The sequence below is a fragment of the Ornithorhynchus anatinus genome, chromosome 10 (genome assembly GCF_004115215.2).
Source record: "Ornithorhynchus anatinus isolate Pmale09 chromosome 10, mOrnAna1.pri.v4, whole genome shotgun sequence".
In the NCBI taxonomy this organism is placed as follows: Eukaryota; Metazoa; Chordata; class Mammalia; order Monotremata; family Ornithorhynchidae; genus Ornithorhynchus; species Ornithorhynchus anatinus.
In genome coordinates this window covers 31,717,197-31,739,419 of record NC_041737.1, presented here as the reverse complement: position 1 = coordinate 31,739,419, position 22,223 = coordinate 31,717,197, and positions in this window count along the sequence as shown.

Here is a 22,223-nt window from a genome sequence, read left to right as displayed (position 1 = left end):
TAAATATGATTGGCTGACTGTTTGAGAAGTACCATCTGTCCTGGAATTAGGGAGTCCAAAGGCGATCCATCAACTCTCAGACAATAATGATGATAATAATAATAATTGTGGGGCTTGTTAACCCAATGGTATTTATTGAGCACTTTTTAAAAATATAGTAATTATTAAGTGCTTTCTACATTCTAAGTACTGCACTATGTGGGGGGGGAATATACAAGACAATCAGGTTGAAAACAATCCCTGCCCCACATGGGACTCACAGTCTTAATTAGGAGGAAGTACGACTTAAATCCCCTTTTACAAAGGAGGAAACTGAGGCCCAGAGACTTTAAATGACTTTTCCAAAGTCACACAGCAGGCAAATCTGGGATTAGAACCCAGATTCTCTGACTCTCTGGCCCGTGCTCTTACCACTAGGCCACACATAGCGTGGTAGAGTTGTTAGACACGATCCCTGCTCTCAAGAAACTTGAGCACTTACTATTTACCAAACACTGTACAAAAGTACTGGGGGTAGGTACAAGGTAATCAGCTCAGATATGGTCCTTGTTCCATATGGGGCTCAGAATCTAAAAGGGGAGAAAAAACAGATACTCAATCTCCATATTACTATGAGGAAACTGAGGCTCAGAGTGCCTTACCCCAGGCCTCTCAGCAGGGAAGTGATAGATCTGGGATTAGCACCCAGATCTCCTGTATCTCTGTCTCTCTCTTTCTCTCTGTCTCTGACTTTTCTCTTACAACTCCGGGTCACACTTTGCAACTAAGGAACTGAAAGAATGCTTTGGGGGACATCCTCATACCATTCCTGGTACCAGCTCAGCACCCTTTCTGCCCGAATAGCAACCAATCAACCTACAGAAGTACAGTAGACTGGAAGATCCTGGAAAGCAGGGATTAGGTCTCCCGACTGCATTGAACTCTCCCAAGCACGCTCAGTCAGCACTCAATAAATTCCACTGATGGATTGTTTGACTGACTACACCAGAACCGAGAGACCCAACCCCAGTCTTCAAAGGACTGACAATCTAATGGAGGAGCTCCCGAGCCCATACTAGGGGAGTGTGGAGAACAGACTGGCCCCTGGGCGTGGGTAACGGTAGCTCTCGTGGGTATCATTTCACCCTGGAACCTTCCCACTCCCAGATGTTTCTGGGTCAGGGGCATCACCCCAACATGACACTTTGAATTTGCATGGCGCTAATTATTTTCCCTATGAGGCAGGCACGATTCGGTCCATTTTACAGATGAATAAACCAAGGCCCAGATGGCGGCGATGTAGCCGGGCTGTGACAGGGATGTGAGAGGCAGCAGCGACGGCGCTAGAGGTCCAGTGTGGGTAACTCCTCCAGACCCACGCACATGGGGGAAAGGTCGCTGACCCCATCTGCTCCTTTTCCCCGCCTACGGGGCGCCTGAGACTCCGCCATAAGGAAGGGACGCTGAACTCCCCGGCCCGGAGGCCTAAATTAACGCCTGAAGGATTGCCCGCCGACCAACCCAGGGCCCACTCGGCAAACCAGAGGCCAAAAAAACAATTCAGGGGAGGGTCTCCGCCCCCTCCCCCCACAACTGGTGACCTAGGATCTATCCGGAGCAGGGACCCCGAGCCCTCCGACTCCTCCCCTCACATGGGGCCAGAGATTGGGCAAGCCACGGGCCAAAAAACTGAAATAGGAGGGAGGGTCTCCGCCAGCCCCGCGGAGGGCCTGGGCTCACCACCTTGGAGGGAAGGGACGCTAAGCCCTCTGGCAAAAATTGAGGCAAGAGCCCAGACTCCCCCCACCCCAAGAAACAGCTCAGAGACTCACTAATGAGTTCACTACGTGTCAACGATCACTCATTAACGACTAAGGACTTGATAACCCTGCTCGCCCATTCACTCCGGCAGACTCTTTAACGACTCGCTAATGGCAGCTCAGAGTTTGTGGATTCCCCTCCAGTCGGGAGCTGCTGAGCCGCCCCCTTCTAGAGGAATTTGCCACAGCCCACTGGGGCTACTGATCAACTGCCGCAGCTCAGGACTTTCTTTCTCTTACGCTCTAATTCCACGATGTGCCTTCCCGCCCCTCCCTCTGGTCGCCCCTCTCCCCAGCACCCCTCTTCATCCCTCTCCCCACAAGCCGGCCCTGATCGGTGCGCTCCCATCCACACCCTCCCCATCATCCTGTCCCAGAGCCGTCCTTCACCCCCCTCTTCAAGCACTGGTCCCTGCCAGCTCATCCCCATTCACCTCCTCCCTACCCCTGGCCCCACCCTACGCCCCCTCCCCGCAGCCTCAGCCAAATGCGGCCTGTTGAACCCCCGCCCCATTATGGGGAAGCTTCCCTTCATCATTGCCCTGTTCCTAACCCAGTCACTGCTATCCCTGAAATCTGGCTCTCTCCAGACGACACCGTCTCCCCTGTCGCTCTCTTCAGAAGGGGACTCATCTTCTCCCACTCCCCCAGACTCACTGGGCAAGGAGGAGGTGTCGGCTCCCTTCTCGCGCCCCAATGCCACTTTTGCACCATTCCACCTCTCCCATCCCTTTCTTCTTCAAAGTCCATATCATCCGCCTCTACCACCCACTCCGGATTCTAGTAGCCGTCATCTATCGCCCCCCAGGTTCCACCTCCAGCCCCGTACTAGGGAAAGGACAATACAACCATAAAGAGTGACAATCCCTGCCCACAACGAGCTCACAATCTTGGTGGGGGGCGATGAGGGGAGACAGAGCCAATCCAAATAAACAGACATCAATACAAATAAATAAAATTACAGCTATATTCATAAGTGCTGTGGGGCTGGGAGAGGAGGGAAGAGCCAAAGGAGGTAGGGTGACACAGAGGGAATGGGAGATGACTGTTGACAGCACTGCCATCCTTTATGAATCACAAGCCCGTAACCTTGATTCTATTTACTGCCATTGTTCTTGTCTGCCTGTCTCCCCCGATTACACTGTAAGCCCGTCAAAGGGCAGGGACTGTCTCTATCCGTTGCCGATTTGTCCATTCCAAGCGCTTAGTACAGTGCTCTGTACATAGTAAGCGCCCAATAAATACTATTGAATGAATAAACCTTGGCACTCTTCTCTTTTATTCAACCCACATCTTCAAGCCATCACTAAATCCTGTTAATTCTACCTTCACATGGCCAAACTCGCCCCTTCCTCTCCATCCCAACTACTACCACAGAATGCAAGACCTTGTCCTATCCCACCTAGATTACTGTATTAGCCTCCTTGCTGACCTCCCTGCCTCCTGTCTCTCCCCGCTCCAGTCCTTACTCCACTCTGCCGGCTAGATCATTTTCCTTCAAAAACGTTCAGACCACGTTTCCCCACTCCTCAAGAAACTGCCATGGTTGCCCATCCACCTTCGCATCAAACAAAAACTCCTCACTGTGGTCTTTAAGACACTCAGTTAACTTGCTCTTTCCTACCTCACCTTGCTTCTCTCCTACTACAACCCAGCCCGCACACTTCATTCCTCTAACGTTCACCTTCTCACCGTACCTTGATCTCGTCTATCTCTCCGCCGACCTCTAGCCCACAGCTTGCTTCTGGCCTGAAATGTCTTCATATCAGGCAGATAACTGCTCTCCCCTACTTCAAGTTGCTCTCCAAGTAGTCTTCCCTGACAAAAGCCCTCCTCTCCTCTTCTGTCTCCCCTTCTAGACTGTGCACTCACAGTTGTTGTATCAGACCGTATTGTTGTTGTAAAGTACAATGCTTTGCAACCAGGAAGCGCTCACTCAATAGGATCGAATGATTCGCTCAAGATCCCACAGCTGATCAGAGGCCGAGCTGTCTCTAGACCTCAGGTGTCCTGATTTCCAGGCCCAGGCTCCAGGATGAGGGCTGTGTTGTCAGGTGGTGTGGGATCATTCCCCCCACAAGGCCGCCCCCGTCTACAAGAACTTGAAATAGGCTCATGCAGCAAAACTCTTGGCTTTGGACCGCGAAGCTAAAGGGTTCCTGTGGTCCCGAGCCTCTCCAGATGGCACCGCAGACATCTGGCTGGGCTTTGGAAAGCTCAGTGTAGTGATGCTTTCCTGTCTACGTGCCCTGGGCCAAGTCACCTGTAGGGAATCTTAGTTGAGCAATTTGGATCTGAGTCTGTGCAAGCCTACTGAGGTTCATAGAAGAAAATAAAAGCCCACCAACCTTTACACTGTTGCCAGCCTAGAAATAACCAGTCATCCTGGGAAGAGGGAGTCAGAAGAACGCGGGTTCTAATTCCAGCTCTGTCATGTGTCTGCTGTGTGATCTGGGGCAAGCCATTTAACTTCTCTGTGTCTCAGTTGACTCGTCTGTAAAATGGGGATTAAACCTGTGAGCCCTGTGTGGGACAAGGGACTGTGTCCATTCTGATTTGCATATATCCACCCTAGCGCTTAGTACAGTGCCCGGCACATAGTAAGCTCTTAAATACTATTATTATTATTATGCACTACACTAAGCACTGGGGTAGATACAAGATAATCAGATCCCACATGGGGCTCACAGTGTAAGTAGGAGAACAGCGATTTTGTTTCAGTGGTATTTGATAATAATAAATAATAACAATGGTATTTGTTAATCACTTCTATGCACTATATTAAGCGCTGGGGTGGGTACAAGCAAATCGGGTTGGTCACAGACCCTATCCCATATGTTGAGGCTCACGGCTTCAGTTTCCCATGTCCCGAGCACTGTTCTCAGTGCTAGGGTAGAACCAAGGTAATCACGTTGGAAACGGTCCATGACCCATGGTCCATTTAGAGTCTTAATCCCCATTTTGAACCTCCATTTTGCAGATGAGGGAACTGAGGCCGAGAGAAGTGAAGTCATTTGCCCAAGGTGCCGCAACAAGTAAGTGGTGGAGTCGGGATTAGAATCCACTTCCACTGACTCCCCAGGCTGGGCTCCTTCCACTAGGCCACAAAATGAAGCTGTCCACACCATTAAATCGCCACGTTGCCCAGGACTTACCTCTGGCAATTCCGGCACTGGGGGCTGGAGGAAGCAGGGATTTCAGACCAAGGTGGTGATTTGTACTCTCCACTTTCCTTCAGGACTGACTCTGGCTGTCAGCCCAACCCACCCCCGAGAGAGAGAGGCAGGGAAAGGGATCGGCCCCGAGGGGAAGGATCGCAAACACCTGAATTATTTCAAATGAAACTGCCTCTTCACTTCCAACTTTCTTCTCCAGCAGACTGTCTATAACTCTGTTGGACTCTCCGAAGCGCTTACCACAGCGCTCTGCGCACAGTAAGCGCACAACTGACACCGCCCACAATTGACGGGTACGGTCCGATAGATTCGTAGGCCGCTCCCCTCCCCTCTCGCGTCCTCCCAGGAAAGTCGCATCTAGTACTTCCATTTGTTAAGTGCTATGTGCCAAGCACTGTTCTAAACACTGGGCTAGATAGAAGGTAATCAGGTGGGCACAGTTCCTGTCCCACATGGGGCTCAGAATCCTCATTTTACAGATGAGGTAACTGAGGTGACGTGCCCAAGGTCACACAGACACGGGGCAGAGGAAGGATATCTCTGCCTCCCAAGCTCTTTCCACTAGGCCACGCTCGCAGCGCCCCTCTTGGGGTCCCCCCGAAGCCTCCCTGCATCCATCATGAATGGGGCCCGGCTCTTCTGGGTGCCAATCGGTTCCGAAATGCCAATCAGACGAGCCCTTCGGGTCCTGCCCTTCTTCCCTGGACCGCCCCCCATCTCCAGACCTGCCCTTATTCCCTCCCCTGGGGTCCGGCTCCCGTGAGAACGGCTGCGGCCTGCGAAGCCTGGGATTTTCCCACACTCCTCTCCTCCCCTGTCTGCTGAAACGGATCATTAAAGCTCATTACGCCGAACAGACGGCCCTTTCTCCTTGCCTTTTGGACTTCATTGTTTGCTTTGGGAAAGGGCTAAGGGTCGCAGGCGCTAAACCCCTCGCCGCACCCCCTTTTAGCCTCCCCCCCTCCCACCGGCCCCAGTGCTAGGGGGCTGGGGAGCATCAGAGCGCTTAAGGGGTACGCAGCTAAGTACAGAGTGCGCGGTACGGAGCACTTGGAACCTGGGGATTCCATCCATCAATCTCTCAGTCAAATAATAAATAATGTTGGTATTTGTTAAGCGCTTACTATGTGCAGAGCACTGTTCTAAGCGCTGGGGTAGATACAGGGTCATCAGGTCGTCCCACGTGAGGCTCACAGTTAATCCCCATTGTACAGATGAGGGAACTGAGGCCCAGAGAAGTGAAGTGACTTGCCCACAGTCACACAGCTGACAAGTGGCAGAGCCGGGATTCGAACCCATGACCTCTGACTCCAAAGCCCAGGCTCTTTCCACTGAGCCACGCTGCTTCTCTAAATAATAATAATGTTGGTATTTTTTTTAAGCGCTCACTAGGTGCCGAGCACTATCCTAAGCACAGGGGGAGAAACAGGGTCATCAGGTCGTCCCACGTAAGGCTCACAGTCTTAATCCCCATTTTACAGATGAGGTCACTGAGGCGCAGAGAAGTGAAGCGACTTGCCCACAGTCACCGAGCTGACAAGTGGCAGAGCTGGGATTCGAACCCACGACCGCTGACTCCCAAGGCCAGCCTCTTTCCACTGAGCCACGCTGCTTCTCGTATTTACTCGTGCTGCTTCTCGTGCTTCTTGTATTTATTGAGCGCTTACTGTGTGCAGAGCACTATACTGAGCGCTTGGGAGAGTACAATGCAACAGACACGTTCCCTGCCCACAACGAGCTTACAGTCGAGAGGGGAAGGCAGGCATCAATACGAATAAATAAATTACCGATAGGAACAACATGGATGCAGGGATCGGGAAGTTCTTTTATATGGATTTTGCAAAACCACCTGTAAACGCAAACTGACATGAATTTTTTGATGGTATTTGTTAAGCATTTACTCTATGCCAGGCACTGTTCTAAACACCGAGGTAGATACGTAGCCCCTCCTGGTCCCACAGAACTTTTGTACGTTTCTCTAATTTATTTATATTAATGTCTGACTCCCCCTCTAGACTGTAAGCTCATTGCGGGCAGGGTATGTGCCTATCGACTTCGGTTCACTGTACTCTCCCAAGCTGTGAGTACGCTCAGAAAACAATAGAAGCAACAGAGTTGCCCTCATCCACTGAACACTCTGACCCTGCTGTTACTTACAGCCTAGAATCCCATCTGAACAGAAATGACAAATGCAAGGAAAATGGCCATTATTACTGACCGAGTAGAAGCGATAATAGCATTTATTAAGCACTTACCGTGTGCAAGAGCTTTTAAGGACTGGGAGAGAATGCACAGATGGGAATTTGACGTGGTCAAATGTGGGACAGGGGCTGTGTCAGTAAGTCAGTGAGTCAACTGTATTTGTTGATCGGTTCCCGTGCGCCGAACACTATACTAAGCGCTTGGGACACTACAATGCAACATTAAACGCCCTCTGCCCATGGCGTGGATGGAAAGGAAGACGTTGGCGCCATAAGAAGATTTTGGGAAAAGCGAGCACGTTTTAGCGGTAGATTGGATGTGAGAACAGAATAATTCTGAGCACTAGAGGCTGATACAGAGACTTGGGTCCTGGGAGTGCGATGGTGCCGTCAACCCAGATGGGGAAGTGGGGAGCAGGGAGGGTGGAGGAGGGAAGATGAGAAGTCAATTTAGGACCTGTTGAGCTTGAGGGGCTGGTGGGCCAACCACATGGACTTGGGTGTCCTAGAGGCAGGAGTAGACGCGGGATGGGCAGCGGGGAAGAGGTCGGAGTTGGAGGAGGAGGAAGCGCCTTTGCAAGCTTTTCCCCAGCTCTCAGTCTCAGCCTTCATCCGCCTGTGGTCCTTGAGGTAGTCCCCGGAGCCAAACCCCAAGTCGTAGCCCGGACGGCTTACAGTGTCAGTCCCAGGCACCTCTCTCCTAACCTCCTGGGCTCTCTACCCTGTGCCACCGAAGATTTAAGGGAGGGAAGGAAACTGCTAACAAGGGAAAATGCCAAAAGTTTACAAGCTTACAAGAAATGGCGTGGCCTAGTGGAAAGAGCAAAGGCCTGGGTGTCAGAGGACCTGGGTTCTATTCCTGATCTGCCACATACTACCAGTACTAATGGTGCTCTGGGGTAGATACAAGTTAACCAGGTTGGACACAATCCCTGTCACACGTGGGGCACACAGTCTAAGTAGGATTGATATGTGAACTCGGGCAAATCACCTAACTTCTCTGGGCCTCAATTTCCTCATCTGTAAAAATGGAGATAAAATGTCTGCTCACCCTCCTTCTCATACTATGAGCCTCATGTGGGACAGAGACTTCATCCAATCTGCTTCTAGTTACCTACCCCAGTGCTGGGCATTTAGAGAGAGTACTAAACAAATACTGCAATTATTCAATAGCGAGGCCGGGTGGGCCGGGCTGGGCAGTTAACTTTGAGCTGAGACGGCCAAGCCTCCAGAGGAGAATTCCACCCCCTCCGAGGCCTCTATTTCCTTCTCTGATGGGGACCAACATGGGTGAGGGTGGGAGGCTTAAACCTTAAATTCCAGAATTCCAGGATCAGAACTCGGTCTTCTGACTACAGGCCCCGTCCCTGAGCTGTTGGGAAACGCTGTCTCTCCACGCCCATCTCCACTTGACCAAAAAGACCAGGACCTGACTGGGAGTTCTGGGAGGATGCAAGAAGCTGAGCGGATTTCCCTTCCGTGCCTCGGCTCGGAGGCGGAGCTGAAATTGCGTGGATCAGTGTGGCATGACTTAGAAACTTCTCTAGGGGCTCAGCTGTGGTCCCTGAGACTGGCAACCCCCGGGCACATGCCAGGGCCCCACTGGGCTCCCTTGAAGCCCAGATGGGGAACAGTCATGACCCTAAATCTTTTGCCCTTTCAGAGGGGACTATCCCATCTGCAGCGTGCAGAATAAATCCCCAACGGCTGTGTTGGAGGGACGTATTCATTCTTCAGGATGGACTGATTTGCTGAGCTAAGGGCAGGAATGAGCTACTTCTAACTGCTGCAAATGCTTACTCAATCTCCTGAAACCTTCTGCTCTGCTGCAGTGCTGACTTGGGGCCAGGTGCGCTCCCAGCCAGCCCTCCCCACTTCTATTCTCTTTCTCCTCCTCCTTCTCCTTTCCCTTTTCCTCCTGCTCCTTTTCCTCTTCCTCCTCCTCCTCTTTCTACTCTTCTTCCCCCTCCACCTTATGGAGGTGGCTCCTGCAAACAGGCTTTTGCTCCGCTATTCTCCCTATTCCACATTCACTATTCCACATTCTCCCAGTGGGAAATCAAATGACTGAGAGACAATATGGCTAGATCCAACACTATTCCAGGATCACACCCCTCATGCACCAGAGATAGGAATTTCCCCAGGAAGCTTCTGAGAGTTTTTTTTTTTCTTCAAAGGTCTACAAGAAGCAGCATAACTTAGTGGAAAAAGCACGGGCTTAGAAATCAGAGGACTTGGGTTCTCGGACAAGTCACTTCACTTCTTTGTGCCTCAGTTACCTCATCTAGACTGTAAGCACTTTGTGGGCAGGGAATGGGTTTGTTATATTGTTGTTTGTAGTCTCCCAAATGCTTAGTACAATGTCCTGCACATAGTAAGCACTCAATAAATATGATTGATTGATTGTAAAATAGGGCCCCATGTGGGACAGGAATACCCCAGTGCTTGGTACATATTAAGCGCTTAGCAAGTACCACAATTATTATCATTATTATTAATAGCAATAATAATAACAGCTGTGGTAATTGCACACACTTTGGCAATTGTTAAGGGCTTATTATATGCCCAAGCACTGTACTAAGTGCTGGGGCAGATACAAGCTCACAGTCTAAGTAGGAGGGAGAAAAGGTATTAAATTCCCATTTTCAGATGAAGGAAGTGCATGGCTTAGTGAAAAGATCACAGGCTTGGGAGTTAGAGGTCAAGAGTTCTAATCCCGGCTCCGCCACTTATCAACTGTGTGATCTTGGGCAGCTCACTTAACTTCTCTATGCCTCAGTTACCTCATCTGTAAAATGGGGATTAAGTCTGTGAGCCCTTTGTGAGACAACCTGATTACCTTGTATCTACCCCAGTGCTTAGAACAGTGTTTGGCACATAGTATGTCCTTAACAAATACCATCATTATCATCATCAACATCAGCATCATTTTTGTCCAAGATCACAGAGCAAGTAAAAACCAGGTCCTCTGATTCCCAGGCCCATCATGCTCTTTCCACCAGGTCAGGCTGCTTCTTGTGGACATATTAAGTTAAAAAAAAAGTCCAGGTTTTAAACTTCCAGAAGCTTCCTGGGGAAATTCCCAACTCTGGTGGGAATTATTATTATTATTAATAAATATCCTGAGCCTTTCTTGTGAACAGTCTTGTTTCACCCTCCCAGGTTGACTCACTAATCAAACTAACCAAGCAGCTGGCTCGAGTACTCAAGGATCACTGCCTGACTGATGGTTTGACATGCTTATTCACACAGAAGTGGGGTTGAATTGCTGCAAGAAACACAACCCTCATATCATGTCTACTTCGGATGAGTTTTTCCAAATAAATTCATTAGTTGACTCATTTCTTTCAGCCCGGGCTGGGCACAGACAAGTCTTGAAGCCCTACCGAGTGTTACAAGGGGAAAGGAAGAGGGGAGAAGGAAAGAGGAGGGTGTTGTGTCCTTCAGCTGTCTCCCCCATTCCCTTTTTTTTAACAAATATTATTTGATAAGTACTTACTATTGCCAGGCACTGTTCGAAGCACTGGGGTAGATACGAGATAATCAGGTTGAACTGATTCCATGTCCCACATGGGGCTCTCAGTCTTAATCCCTATTTTACAGATGAGGTAACTGAGGCACAGAGAAGTGAAGTGACCTGCTCAAGGTCAGACAGCAGGCAGGTGGCAGAGCCAGGAACCCAGGTCCTTCTGACTCCAAGTCCCCTGCTCTAACCACTTATTATTATTATTATTATGTGCCGTCGAGTCATTTCTGATTCATAGCGACTCCATGGGTATACTTCCTCCAGAACGTCCTGTTCTCTGCCATAATCCGCAACCTTTCTAGTGGTTCTTCCGTTAGCGTTGTTATGATTTCTATCCATCTAGCTGCCGGTCTGCCTTTTCCTCATTTTCCCTGGACTTTTCCTGGCATTAGTGACTTCTCCAGAGAATTAGTCCTCCTGATTATGTGTCCAAAATATGCCAATCTAAGTCGAGTTATTTGGCCTCCCAAAGACCACTTTGGCTTAATTTGCTCTAAAATCCATTTGCTTGTTTTTCGGGCAGTCCACGGTATTCACTAAAGCCTTCTCCAACACCACATTTCAGAAGAATCGATGTTCTTTCTATCCTGTTTTTTCACTGTCCAGCTTTCAGATTCATTCACTGTCATTGGAAACACCATAGAACCACTCTGCTTACTGAAGGCAAAAAGCACCAATCACCCAACATACTTCACCCATTGAGCCATTCAGGCATCAAACGCTCAACCACTTGCAGGCCTAGAGCTAATGAAATCAATCGCTGACCCTCTGCTGACGAGTTGTTGACAACTGAACTTCGATTTTTGACATGGTTGATGAAACGTGCTTATCAGAGGCTCCCGCCCAGTTACTCCATTGTACGTGCTTTGTGGTTGGGCAGTTTGTGGTTTCTCCCTACCTCATCGCAACAGACAGAGCGTCCCTCTGGCCCCAAGGGTCACCGGGAGTGGTCCCAGCAGCAGGCCGGCAGCAGGGTGCCCAAGGTTAGTCACTCCACTTCTGTCACCCGCTGCAATTATTAGCTGCAGTTGTTCCCATCCTCTCCCCCCTTCCCCAACCCCGGCTCCACCTCCCCCTTCCTCTTCCTCCTCGTCTTTTTCTTCCTCCTCCTTCTCTTCCTCCTTCTCCTCCTGTCCCTCCTCCTCCACCTCATCTTCTTCCTCCTCCTCCACCCCATCTTCTTCCCCCTCAGGTACGAGGCATCGAACGTTCAACCACTGGCAGGCCAAAAGTTAATCAAACCTATCTCCTACCCTCTGTTGACAAGTTGCTGATAACTGAACTTCCATTTTTGACATTGTGGATGAGATGTGCTTGTCAAAATGCTTCTCTGCTTCTCAGTGATTTTGATGTCTTTCTCGCCCTCCTTCTCTTTTTCTCCAACCCCACTCTGGTCCTTAGGGACTCCGATGTCGAAGTAGACATGACCGATGACCTTCCAGCTGCCCGTTTCCTCTCACTCTTCCCCACCGCAGACCGACCGCTCCAACCCATCACACCAACTCACTGCTCGGACGCGCCCTGGATAGTATCATTACTGTACCCTCTCTAACCTCACCGACAACGACACCCACTATCCAATCTCCACCTCCTCACCTGTCTTCCAGTGGAAAGAGCCAGGCCTGGGAGTCAGGGGATCTGAGTTCTAGTTCTGGCTCTGCCACTCTCCTGCCATGTGACCTTGGGCAAGTCATTTCATCTCTCTGGTCCTCAGATTCCTCTTCTTTAAAATAAGGATATAATACTTCACCCTTAGACTGAGAGCCCCATGTGGGATAGAGACTGTGTCTACTCTGATTATCCTGCACCCTCCATATATGCCAGACCATTCTCCCCACCTTCGAAGCCTTATTAGGGCCATATCTCCTCCAAGAAGCCTTCCCCGATTAAGCCCTTTCCCCCCTAGCCCTCCCTGCATCATCCATTCACTAAGATCTGTCTCCTTTGGGTATTTGACACTCCCCGGACCCTCAGCCCAGAGCACCTATGTACACATCTATACATTATTGATTTGTAAGGTCTAGAGTAAGGTCGCTGTGGGCAGGGAATGTGTCTACTAACTCTGTACTCTATTGTACTCTCCCAAACACTAAGTACAGTGCTCAGCACACAGAAGTGCTCAATAAATACCATTGATTGATCTACCCCAGTGCTTAAATCAGGGTAAGCCCTTAATAATAATAACTTAATCAGGGAAGGCCTCTTGGAGTTGTGCCTTCAATAAGGCTTTGAAGATGGGGAGAGAAATTGTCTGCCGGATATGAAGAGGGTGGGGATTCCAGACCAGAAGTCGAATGTGGGTGAGAAGTCGGCAAGATAGATGAAATCGAGGTACGTTGAGATGTTAGTATTAGAGGAGAGAAGTGTGTGGGCTCTAGTAGGAGTAGTGAGGTGATGTAGGAGGAGACAGGGTGATTGACTGCTTTAAAGCCGATGCTAAAGAGTTTCTGTTTGAGGTGGAGGTGGATGGGCAACCGCTGGAGGCTCTTGAGGAGTGGGGAAACATGGCCTAAACGTTTTGGTAGAGAACTGATTTGGGCAACAGAGCGATGTATGGACTGGAGTGGGGAGACACAGGAAGCAGGTTGATACAGTAATCAAGATGGGATAGGATAAGTGCTAATATAAGACAAATGATAGAATAACTCTGATGGGTTTCCACCCTCTCTTGCTTCCCGTGACCTCGTCTGCTACTTTATGGACAAAATTGCAACCACCAGATGTGAGCTCCCCATAGCTTCCCCTTTACCACTCCAACTCCCACTCCCACATCGACTCTCTCATCTTTCTCTGCTGTCTCAAGAGGAGATCTCCCAAATGTTCGTTTCCTTCCTCTTCACTTGCACCTCTGACCCCATCTAGAAGGATCCGCAACAACTCTTCTTGTCACCATGACTACCATCTTGCATTGTTAATTCTCAGATGGCTCCTTCAAAGGCATCCATGTTTCCCCTACCCTAAATCAATCAATCAATAAATCAGTGGTAATGACTGAACACTTACTGTATGCAGAGCACTAAGCACTTGGGAGAGTATAATATAACACAGTCTGTAGACACGTTCCCTGCCCACAAGGAGATTTACAGTCTAGAGGGTGAGCCACACGTTAATAAAAATACATTACAGATATGGACATAAGTGCTGTGGGGCTAAGGGTGAGGTGAAAAGAAAATCTTCTCTGGATCCCACGCCACTCTCCCACTACTGCTCCTTCTCCCTACTCCTGTCCAAACTCCACTCCACTCCACCATCTCCTCCGACTCCCTTCTCGTCTCTCTAGACTGTAAGTACTTTGTAGACAAGTCAGTGTCTATCACTTCTCTACCACAAGAAGCAGCGCGGTCTAATGTATAGATTACAGGACTGGGAGTGAGAAGAACCTGGGTTCTAATCTTGGCTCCGTCGCTTGCCTGCTGGGTCACCTTGGGAAAGTCACAACTTTTCGGGGTCTCAGTAACCTCATCTGTAAAATGAGGATTAAGACTGTGAGCCCCACGTAGGACATGGACTACGTCCAACCTGATTAGCTTGTATCTAAGCGCTTAGTATGGTGCCTGGCACATAGTAAGTGCTTAACAAATACCATAAAATCAAAATGAAAAAAGCTCTGTGGTATTGTACTCTCCCAAACAGTGCAGTGCTCTGCACACCATAAATGCTCAGTTAAATATGACCGATTGATTGACCCACTACAATCTGGTTTCCACCGCCTTCACTCCACTGACCCTGCTCTTTCCAAGGTCACCAGTGGCTCCTTCTTGCCAAGCTTAATCAATCCAACTTTGTCCTAATCCTCCTTGATTGCTCAGCTGTCTTCAATCAATCCATCATATTTATTAAGCACTTTCTATATCTCAATGACTGTACTAAGCATTTGGGAGGGTACAACACAGCACTATGACAGACATATTCCGCCCATGATGAGTTTACAGTCCAGTAAACTCTAGTATCGACTGTGTACTGCTCACTTTCCCTAGAAACACTATCTAACTCAGGTTTTTCTGACATCGCTTTCTCTAGGTTTTCCTCTTACCCCTTTGACAGATCCTTCTCAGTCTCTCTTTTTTTATTGTTTTTCTTAACCACTTACCATGTGCCAGGCACAGTACTAAGCACATGGGGTAGATAAAAGTTAATCAGGTTGGACACGGTCCGTGTCCCACATCGGGCTCACAGTCTTAATCTCCATTTTACAGATGTGGTAACGAATAATAATAATTATGGTACTTGTTAAGCACTTACTATGTGCCAAGCACTGAGGGAACTGAGGCCGGGAGGAGTGAAGTCACCTGTTCACTCAGCAGATAGGTGGCAGAGCTGCAAATAAAACCTAGGTCCCTCTGATTTACAGACCTGTGTTCTTTCCAGTAGGCCACGCTGCTTCTTGCCGATCCCCTGCCTGGTGTCTCTCAAGGCACTTTTCTAGGTTTTCTTTACTCATTTCATGTTCACTATCTTGGGGGGCTCACCCGTTCCTACCAGTTCAGCTATCACATTTCCGTGGTGACTCTCACATCTCCCTAATAGTAATAATAATAGTGTTATTTGTTAAGCACTTACCATATGCCAAACTGTACTAAGGTGCTGGGGTGGATACAAGCAAATCGGGTTGGACACGGTCCCTGTCCCCCGTGGGACTCACAGTCTAAATCTCCATTTTACTGATGGGGTAACTGAGGCCCAGAGAAGTGAAGTGACTTCCCCAAGGCCACACAGCAGACAAATGAAGAAAGAGAAGCAGCATGGCTCAGTGGAAAGAGCTCGGGCTTGGGAGTCAGAGGTCATGGGTTCGAATCCCGGCTCTGCCACTTGTCAGCTGTGTGACTGCGGGCAAGTCACTTCACTTCACTTCTCTGGGCCTCAGTTACCTCATCTCAGTTACTCAGTTACTCAGTTACTGTGAGCCTCACGTGGGACAACCTGATTACCCTGTATCTACCCCAGCACTTAGAACAGTGCTCTGCACATAGTAAGCACTTAACAAATACCAACATTATTATTACTAAATGGCAGACCCAGGATTAGAACTCATGACCTTCTGACTCCCAGGCCCCTGCTCTATCCACTACGCCACGCTGCTTCCCGATCCCTAATCCCTGACCTCTCTCCTCTGCAATCTTGCATTTCTTCCTGACTCCAAAACATCTGTACATGGATGTCTCACCGGAACTTCAAACTTAAAATATTTCGAACGGACTCTCCCTCAACACAGAAGGGAGAGGGAGTTGGGGAAAACACGGCATCTCAACTGGGCACTAGCAGAACACAGAATGACAGTGTCTACATTAGTCCAACACGGGATGGCTGTATCTGTAATAGCCGAACACGGTCTTGGGAGTCAGAAGGACCTGGGTTCTAATCCTGGCTCCACCACTTGTCTGCTGTGTAACTTCGGGCAAATCAATTTACTTCTCTGGGCCTCATCCGTAAAATGTGGATTAAGACTGTGAGCCCCGTGTGGGGACAGGGTGTCCAACCTGAATAGCTTCTATCTAACCCAGCGCTTAGAACAATTCTTGACACACAGTAAGCGCTTCGCAAATATCATTATTAGCCGAAAACGGGTTTAGCTGTACCTACAGTAGCTGAACACAGACGTCAGGGCTTGCGCTAGCCGGACACTGCCGGTTGGAGCTCCATTACCTTCCTGCTCCACCCAGCTCGTCCACTCTCCAGCTTGGACACATGCTCTCGTCCTCTCTAGCCGCCGCATAATCTCTTCCTTTACCAACTCTGCCATCCCTCAATCTGATCACCACCTCCTCAGGTCACTCAATCACCTGGCCCCTTCCCACCTCAACCTCTCCGCTCGCCTACTCCAACCCAGCCCGTACGCTTCGCTCCTCTAATGCCAACCTTCTCGCGGTGCCTCGATCTCCTCTATCTCGACGCTGCCCTCTGGTCCATGTCCCGCCTCTGGCCTGGAACAGTTTTTCCCATCCATCGGACGATCAGGCTTCCCACCTTCGACGTCCTACCGAGGGCACGTGTCACCCAAGATAGGTTTGCACCGGCCCAACACCGGTGGCTGTACCTACAGTAGCCGAACACCAGAGGGCAGTGTTCGGCCGAGCCAAACTCGGGTGTCTGTACTTACAGGCGGTGAACACTAGATGGCGGTGTTCGCACATTTTTCCTGGGTGATGAGCCCATATTCATTCATTCATTCAACAGTATTTATTGAGCGCTTAATAATAATAATAATGTTGGTATTTGTTAAGCGCTTACTCTGTGCCGAGCACTGTTCTAAGCGCTGGGGTAGACATAGGGGAATCAGGTCGTCCCACGTGGGGCTCACAGTCTTCATCCCCATTTTACAGATGAGGTAAGGGAGGCGCAGAGAAGTGAAGGGACTCGCCCACAGTCACACAGCTGACAAGTGGCCGAGCCGGGATTCGAACCCATGACCTCTGACTCCAAAACCCGTGCTCTTTCCACTGAGCCACGTACTATGTGCAGAGCACTGTGCTAAGCGCTTGGAATGTACAAATCGGTAACAGATAGAGACAGTCTCTGCCCTGAGACGGGCTTACAGTCTGTAATAATATGTTAATAATAATTATGATATTTGTTAAGCGCTTACTATGTGCAGAGCACTGTTCTAAGCGCTGGGGTAGATCCAGCGTCATCAGATTGTCTCACGTGGGGCTCACATTTTTTAATCCCCATTTTTACAGATGAGGTAACTGAGGCACAGAGAAGTGAAGTGACTTGCCCTAAGTCACACAGCTGACAAGTGGCAGAGTCATTCATTTATTCAATAGTATTGATTGAGTGCTTACTATGTGCAGAACACTGTACTAAGCGCTTGGAATGTACAAATCGGTAACAGATAGAGACAGTCCCTGCCTTTTTCCCTGCTCTTTTATGGGCTTACAGTCTAATCGGGTCGGGATTCGAACCCACGACCTCTGACTCCCAAGCCCGTGCTCTTTCCACTGAACCACGCTGCGTCTCTGTGACACCTATCCCTGCCGGACCAGGGGAAAGCGGTGCCCAAGAAATGCTGATCAATCCCTCAGGCCCAAGTTACTCTAGGGGACCAAAATAAAAGTTCTGTAAATGCACACCTATTTCTTGGGAAACCTGTTCCAATCAATGGCTTTATCCTGAAGGATCCAGCTCCAGACCACCGGGTCCGTCAAGACTCTCATGGCGTGGCTCGGTGGCAAGAGCCCGGGCTTGAGAGACAGAGGTCATGGGTTCTAATTCCGGCTCTGCCACTTGTCAGCTGTGTGACTTTAGGCAAGTCGATTCACTTTTCTGGGCCCCAGTTACCTCATCTGGAAAATGGGGATTACGACTGTGAGCCCCATGCGGGACAACCTCATTACCTTGTATCCTCCCCCCAGAGCGCTGAGAACAGCGCTTGGCACATAGTAAGTGCTTAACAAATGCCATCATTATTATTATTACTATTATTTACATTAGCAGGATCCCTTACCCCCACCCCAGTCCCGGGAGCTCCATTCTTCTGGGTCAGGGGGAACTCTTTTCCCTGAATTCAAAGCCCATCCCACCTTTTCTCCCTTCCACCGTCCAGATTGTTAGCAGCCATATTTTTCTCCGTTTTCCCCATCTTTCTCATCAGCGGAGACAATGCCACTATCCTCCCAGTCTCAGAAGCCTGTAACCTTGAATTGATGATATATTCAATCCGTCGTCCTGTTCAGTGGACGTATTCGATCTGTCACCGGATCCTGTCAGTTCAACCTTCACGACACTGCTGAAATCTGCCCTTTCTTCTCCATCCGAACTGCTATCGTGCTGAGCCAAGCACTTGTCCCATCCCACCTTGACTACTGTATCTGCCTCCTCGCTGAGCTCCCGGCCTCCCGTCCCTTCCCGCTCCAATCTATGCTTCACTCTATCGCACGGATCATCTATCGACAAGAACGTTCAGTCTGAACAAACAGAATGTTCTCATCATTGACTTTGAAGCACTTTCAGCTTTCCCCCTCCTACCTCACCTTCCTACTCTCCTACTATAACCCAGTCTGCAAACTTCGCTCCTCTAGTGCTAACCTCACTGTGACCCGATCTCGTTTATCTCCCCCCCAACCCCTCTCCCTAGCCCTGGCACTCCCTTCTCCTCCATATACATCAGACCTCAAGATGAGATCTCCCATCTCCTCTCAAAAATCTACCCCCGACCCCATCTCTTGGCACCTGATCAAAACACTTGCCCTCTCCCTTCCTCTCTCCCTGACTGCCATTTTCACTTTCCAGTGGCTTTTTTCCCCCACTGCTTTCAAACATGCCCATGTATCGATTATCCTAAAAAACCTTCCCTGGACCTCACAGTTCCCTCCAGTTTTCTCCCCATCTCCCTCCTACTATTTCTCTCCAAACTCTTTAAGTGAATTTTCTAAATTTCCCCTCCAATTTACTCCCTGACCTCCTCCAGTCTGGTTTTTGCCCCCTTCACTCCACAGAAATCTCCCTCTCAAAGGTCACTGTTGGTCTCCTTCGTGCCAAATCCAACGGCCTCTACTCTATCCTCCTTGATATGGAGGACTATTATGGAGGACCCTGTTCTCCTGGAAATTTTAACCAAACTTGGCTTCAGTGACACTCTCCTCTCCTGCTTCTCCTCCAATCTCTCTAATGGCTCCTTCTCAATCTCTTTCTCTGTCTCCTCCTCTGCCTCCCACCTTCTAACCGTGGGAACCCTTCAAAGCTCAGTTCTGGGTCCCCTTCTTGTGTCCGTTTACACCCACTCCCTCGGAAAACTCATTCGCTCCCACGACTTTCACTGCTACCTCTATCGGGATGATTCTCCTATCTACACCTCCAGCCCTCTCTCCTTCTCTGTAGCCTCACGTTTCCTCTAGCTTTCGAGACTTCGCTACCTAGACGTCCTGCTGACCCTTCAAACTAAACATTTCCAAAACTCCTTATCTTCCCACCCAAACACTGTTCTTCCCCTGACTTTCCCATCACTGAAGACAGCACCACTATCCTCGCTAAGAAGCCTGTAACCTTGGCATTATTCTGGATTCATCTCTCTCATTCAACCCACATATTCAGTCTGTCACCAAATTCTAATGATTCTACCTTTGCAGAAGTGCTAAATTTGCCCTTTCCATCCAAACTTCTACTTGGCTGATCCAAGCATTCGTCATATCTTGCCTTACTACTTCATCAACCTCCTTGTTGGCCTCCCCGCCTCCTGTCTCTCCCCACTCCAGTCCATACTTCACCCTGCTGCCCGGATCATTTTTCTAAAAATAGTTAAATCTGTGTCTTCCCACTCCTCAAGAACCTCCAGTGGTTGCCCATCTACCTCTACATCAAACCGACCCTTGTTACCATCAGGTTTACAGCACTCGAGGACCTTGCACGTTCCTACCTCACCTTCCTGATTTACCACAGCCTAGTTAGCACACTTTACTCAATTTCATCTATCTCACCACCAATCCCTCAGCCACATCCTCAATCTAGCCTGGAACTCCCTCCCCCTCCATTTTAGTCATCCTGTTACAGCTTAATTTGCATGATGAAAACTCGTGTTAGAGCAGAAATGATTTATTTTGTTAGAGAACTTCTTATCTTAATTTAATTTAATGACTTAATGATAGTATTTGTTAAGTGCTTCCTATGTGCCAAGCACCGTTCTAAGCGCTGGGATAGATACAAGATAATCAGGTCGTCCCACATGGGGCTCACAGTCTTAATCCCCATTTTATAGAGGAGGTAATTGAGGCTCAGAGAAGTTAAGTGACTTGCCCAGAATCACACGGCTGATAAGTGGCGGATCCAGGATTAGAACTCACGACCACTGACTCCCAAGCCCATGCTCTTTCCACTAAGCCACTAGAGCACGGGCCTGGGAGTCAGAAGGACCTGGGGGTTCTAAACCTGATTCTGCTACTTGTCTGCTGTGTGGCCTTAGGCAAGTCACTTAAGTTCTCTGAGCCTCAGTTACCTCATCTGTAAAATGAGGATTAAGACTGTGAGCCCTATGTGGGACAGGGACTACGTCCAACCTGCTTAAGTTGTAACTACCTTAATGGTTAGTACAGTGCCTGGCACATAGTAAACAAGTACCATTTATTATTATTATTATTATCTTCCCACCCTAACCCTCTCCTCACCCTGTCTTTCCCATCAGTATAGACACCACCACCAACCTTCCTCTCTCAAAAGCCTGTAACCTAGGTATTATCCTCCTCTCATTTCTTTCGCTCCAACCACATATTCAATCTGTCACTGACTTCTGTCGATCCAACCTTCAGAAGATTGCTCAGACTTCTCCACCAAACTGCTACCAAACCGATCCAAAATACTTATCCTTGATTACTGCATTAGCCTCCTCCTTGCCTTCTGTCTCTCCCCACTCCGGTTTATGCTTCACTCTGCTGCTCAGATCATTTTTCGACATAAATGTACAGGCCGTTTTCCCACTCAAGAACCTCGTGTGGTTGCCCTCCACCTCTGCATCAAAAAGAAAATTCTTACCACTGGCTTTAAAGCACTCAATCACCTTCCCCGCTCCTACCTCACCTTACTACTCTCCCGCTACAACCCAGCCTGCACACTTTGCTCCTTGAATGCTAACCTTCACACTGTAACTCAATTTCATCTACCTTGCCCACGTCCTGCAGCACCCTCCCTCCTCATATCCGGCAGACAATTACTTTCCCCACTTTCAAAGCCTTATTGAAGGCACAGCTCCTCCAAGAGGACTTCCCTGACTGAGCTCTCCTTTCCTCTTCTTTCACTCCCTTCTGCATCACGCTGCCTTGCTTCCTTTATTCATTCCCTCTCCCAGCCCCACAGCACTTACATACGTTTCTGTAATTTCCGTAAGCTCGCTGTGGGCAGGGGATGTCTGTTATATTGTTATATTGTACCCTCCCAAGCACTTAGTAGAGTGCTTTGCACATAGTAATCACTCAATAAACACAATTGACTGACTGGCTGACCCCCCCCCACCAGGCAAACCAGCTCTGAGTCCAGTTGGCGTGAACCCAGTACTCTTTCCAAGTGCCCTTTCCAAACCCTCAAGGCTGAAGAGCTGGCCTCCAGCAGCCAAAGGGAGATTAACAGTTTACTCCATTCCAGCTCACCTCTCGGGGCACCCCAAAAAAGAACGAAAGGCAATTAAATATGCATCTAGCTCATCTGCTCCTCCTGCCCCCTCTTCCTGATTGCTTCGCAATCAAACAATGGTATTTATGGGGTGCTTCCTGTACTGATTGCTTGAGAGAGTTCAGTTCCATAGAGATAGCTTAGGTTGCAGAGGAGTGGCTGAGGGGGAGGGTCAAGTTCAGGCCACCCAAACTGGGCTAAGCCTGATGGTGGCCTGACCCAAGGCCATTAGCGTGAAGGTCCACCAGCTGCCTGGTTCCTGGCATCGCCAGGGGAGGGGATACTAAACTGGCTCAAACTAGATTTTCAAAGACAAGAGGTTGTTTACTTGGCCATTTCAGGGTCGTTTGTGTTTTAAACAGAGAGCCACTAGAGGATTTGGAGGTAAAAATAATAATAATAATAACATTTGTTAAGTACTTATTGT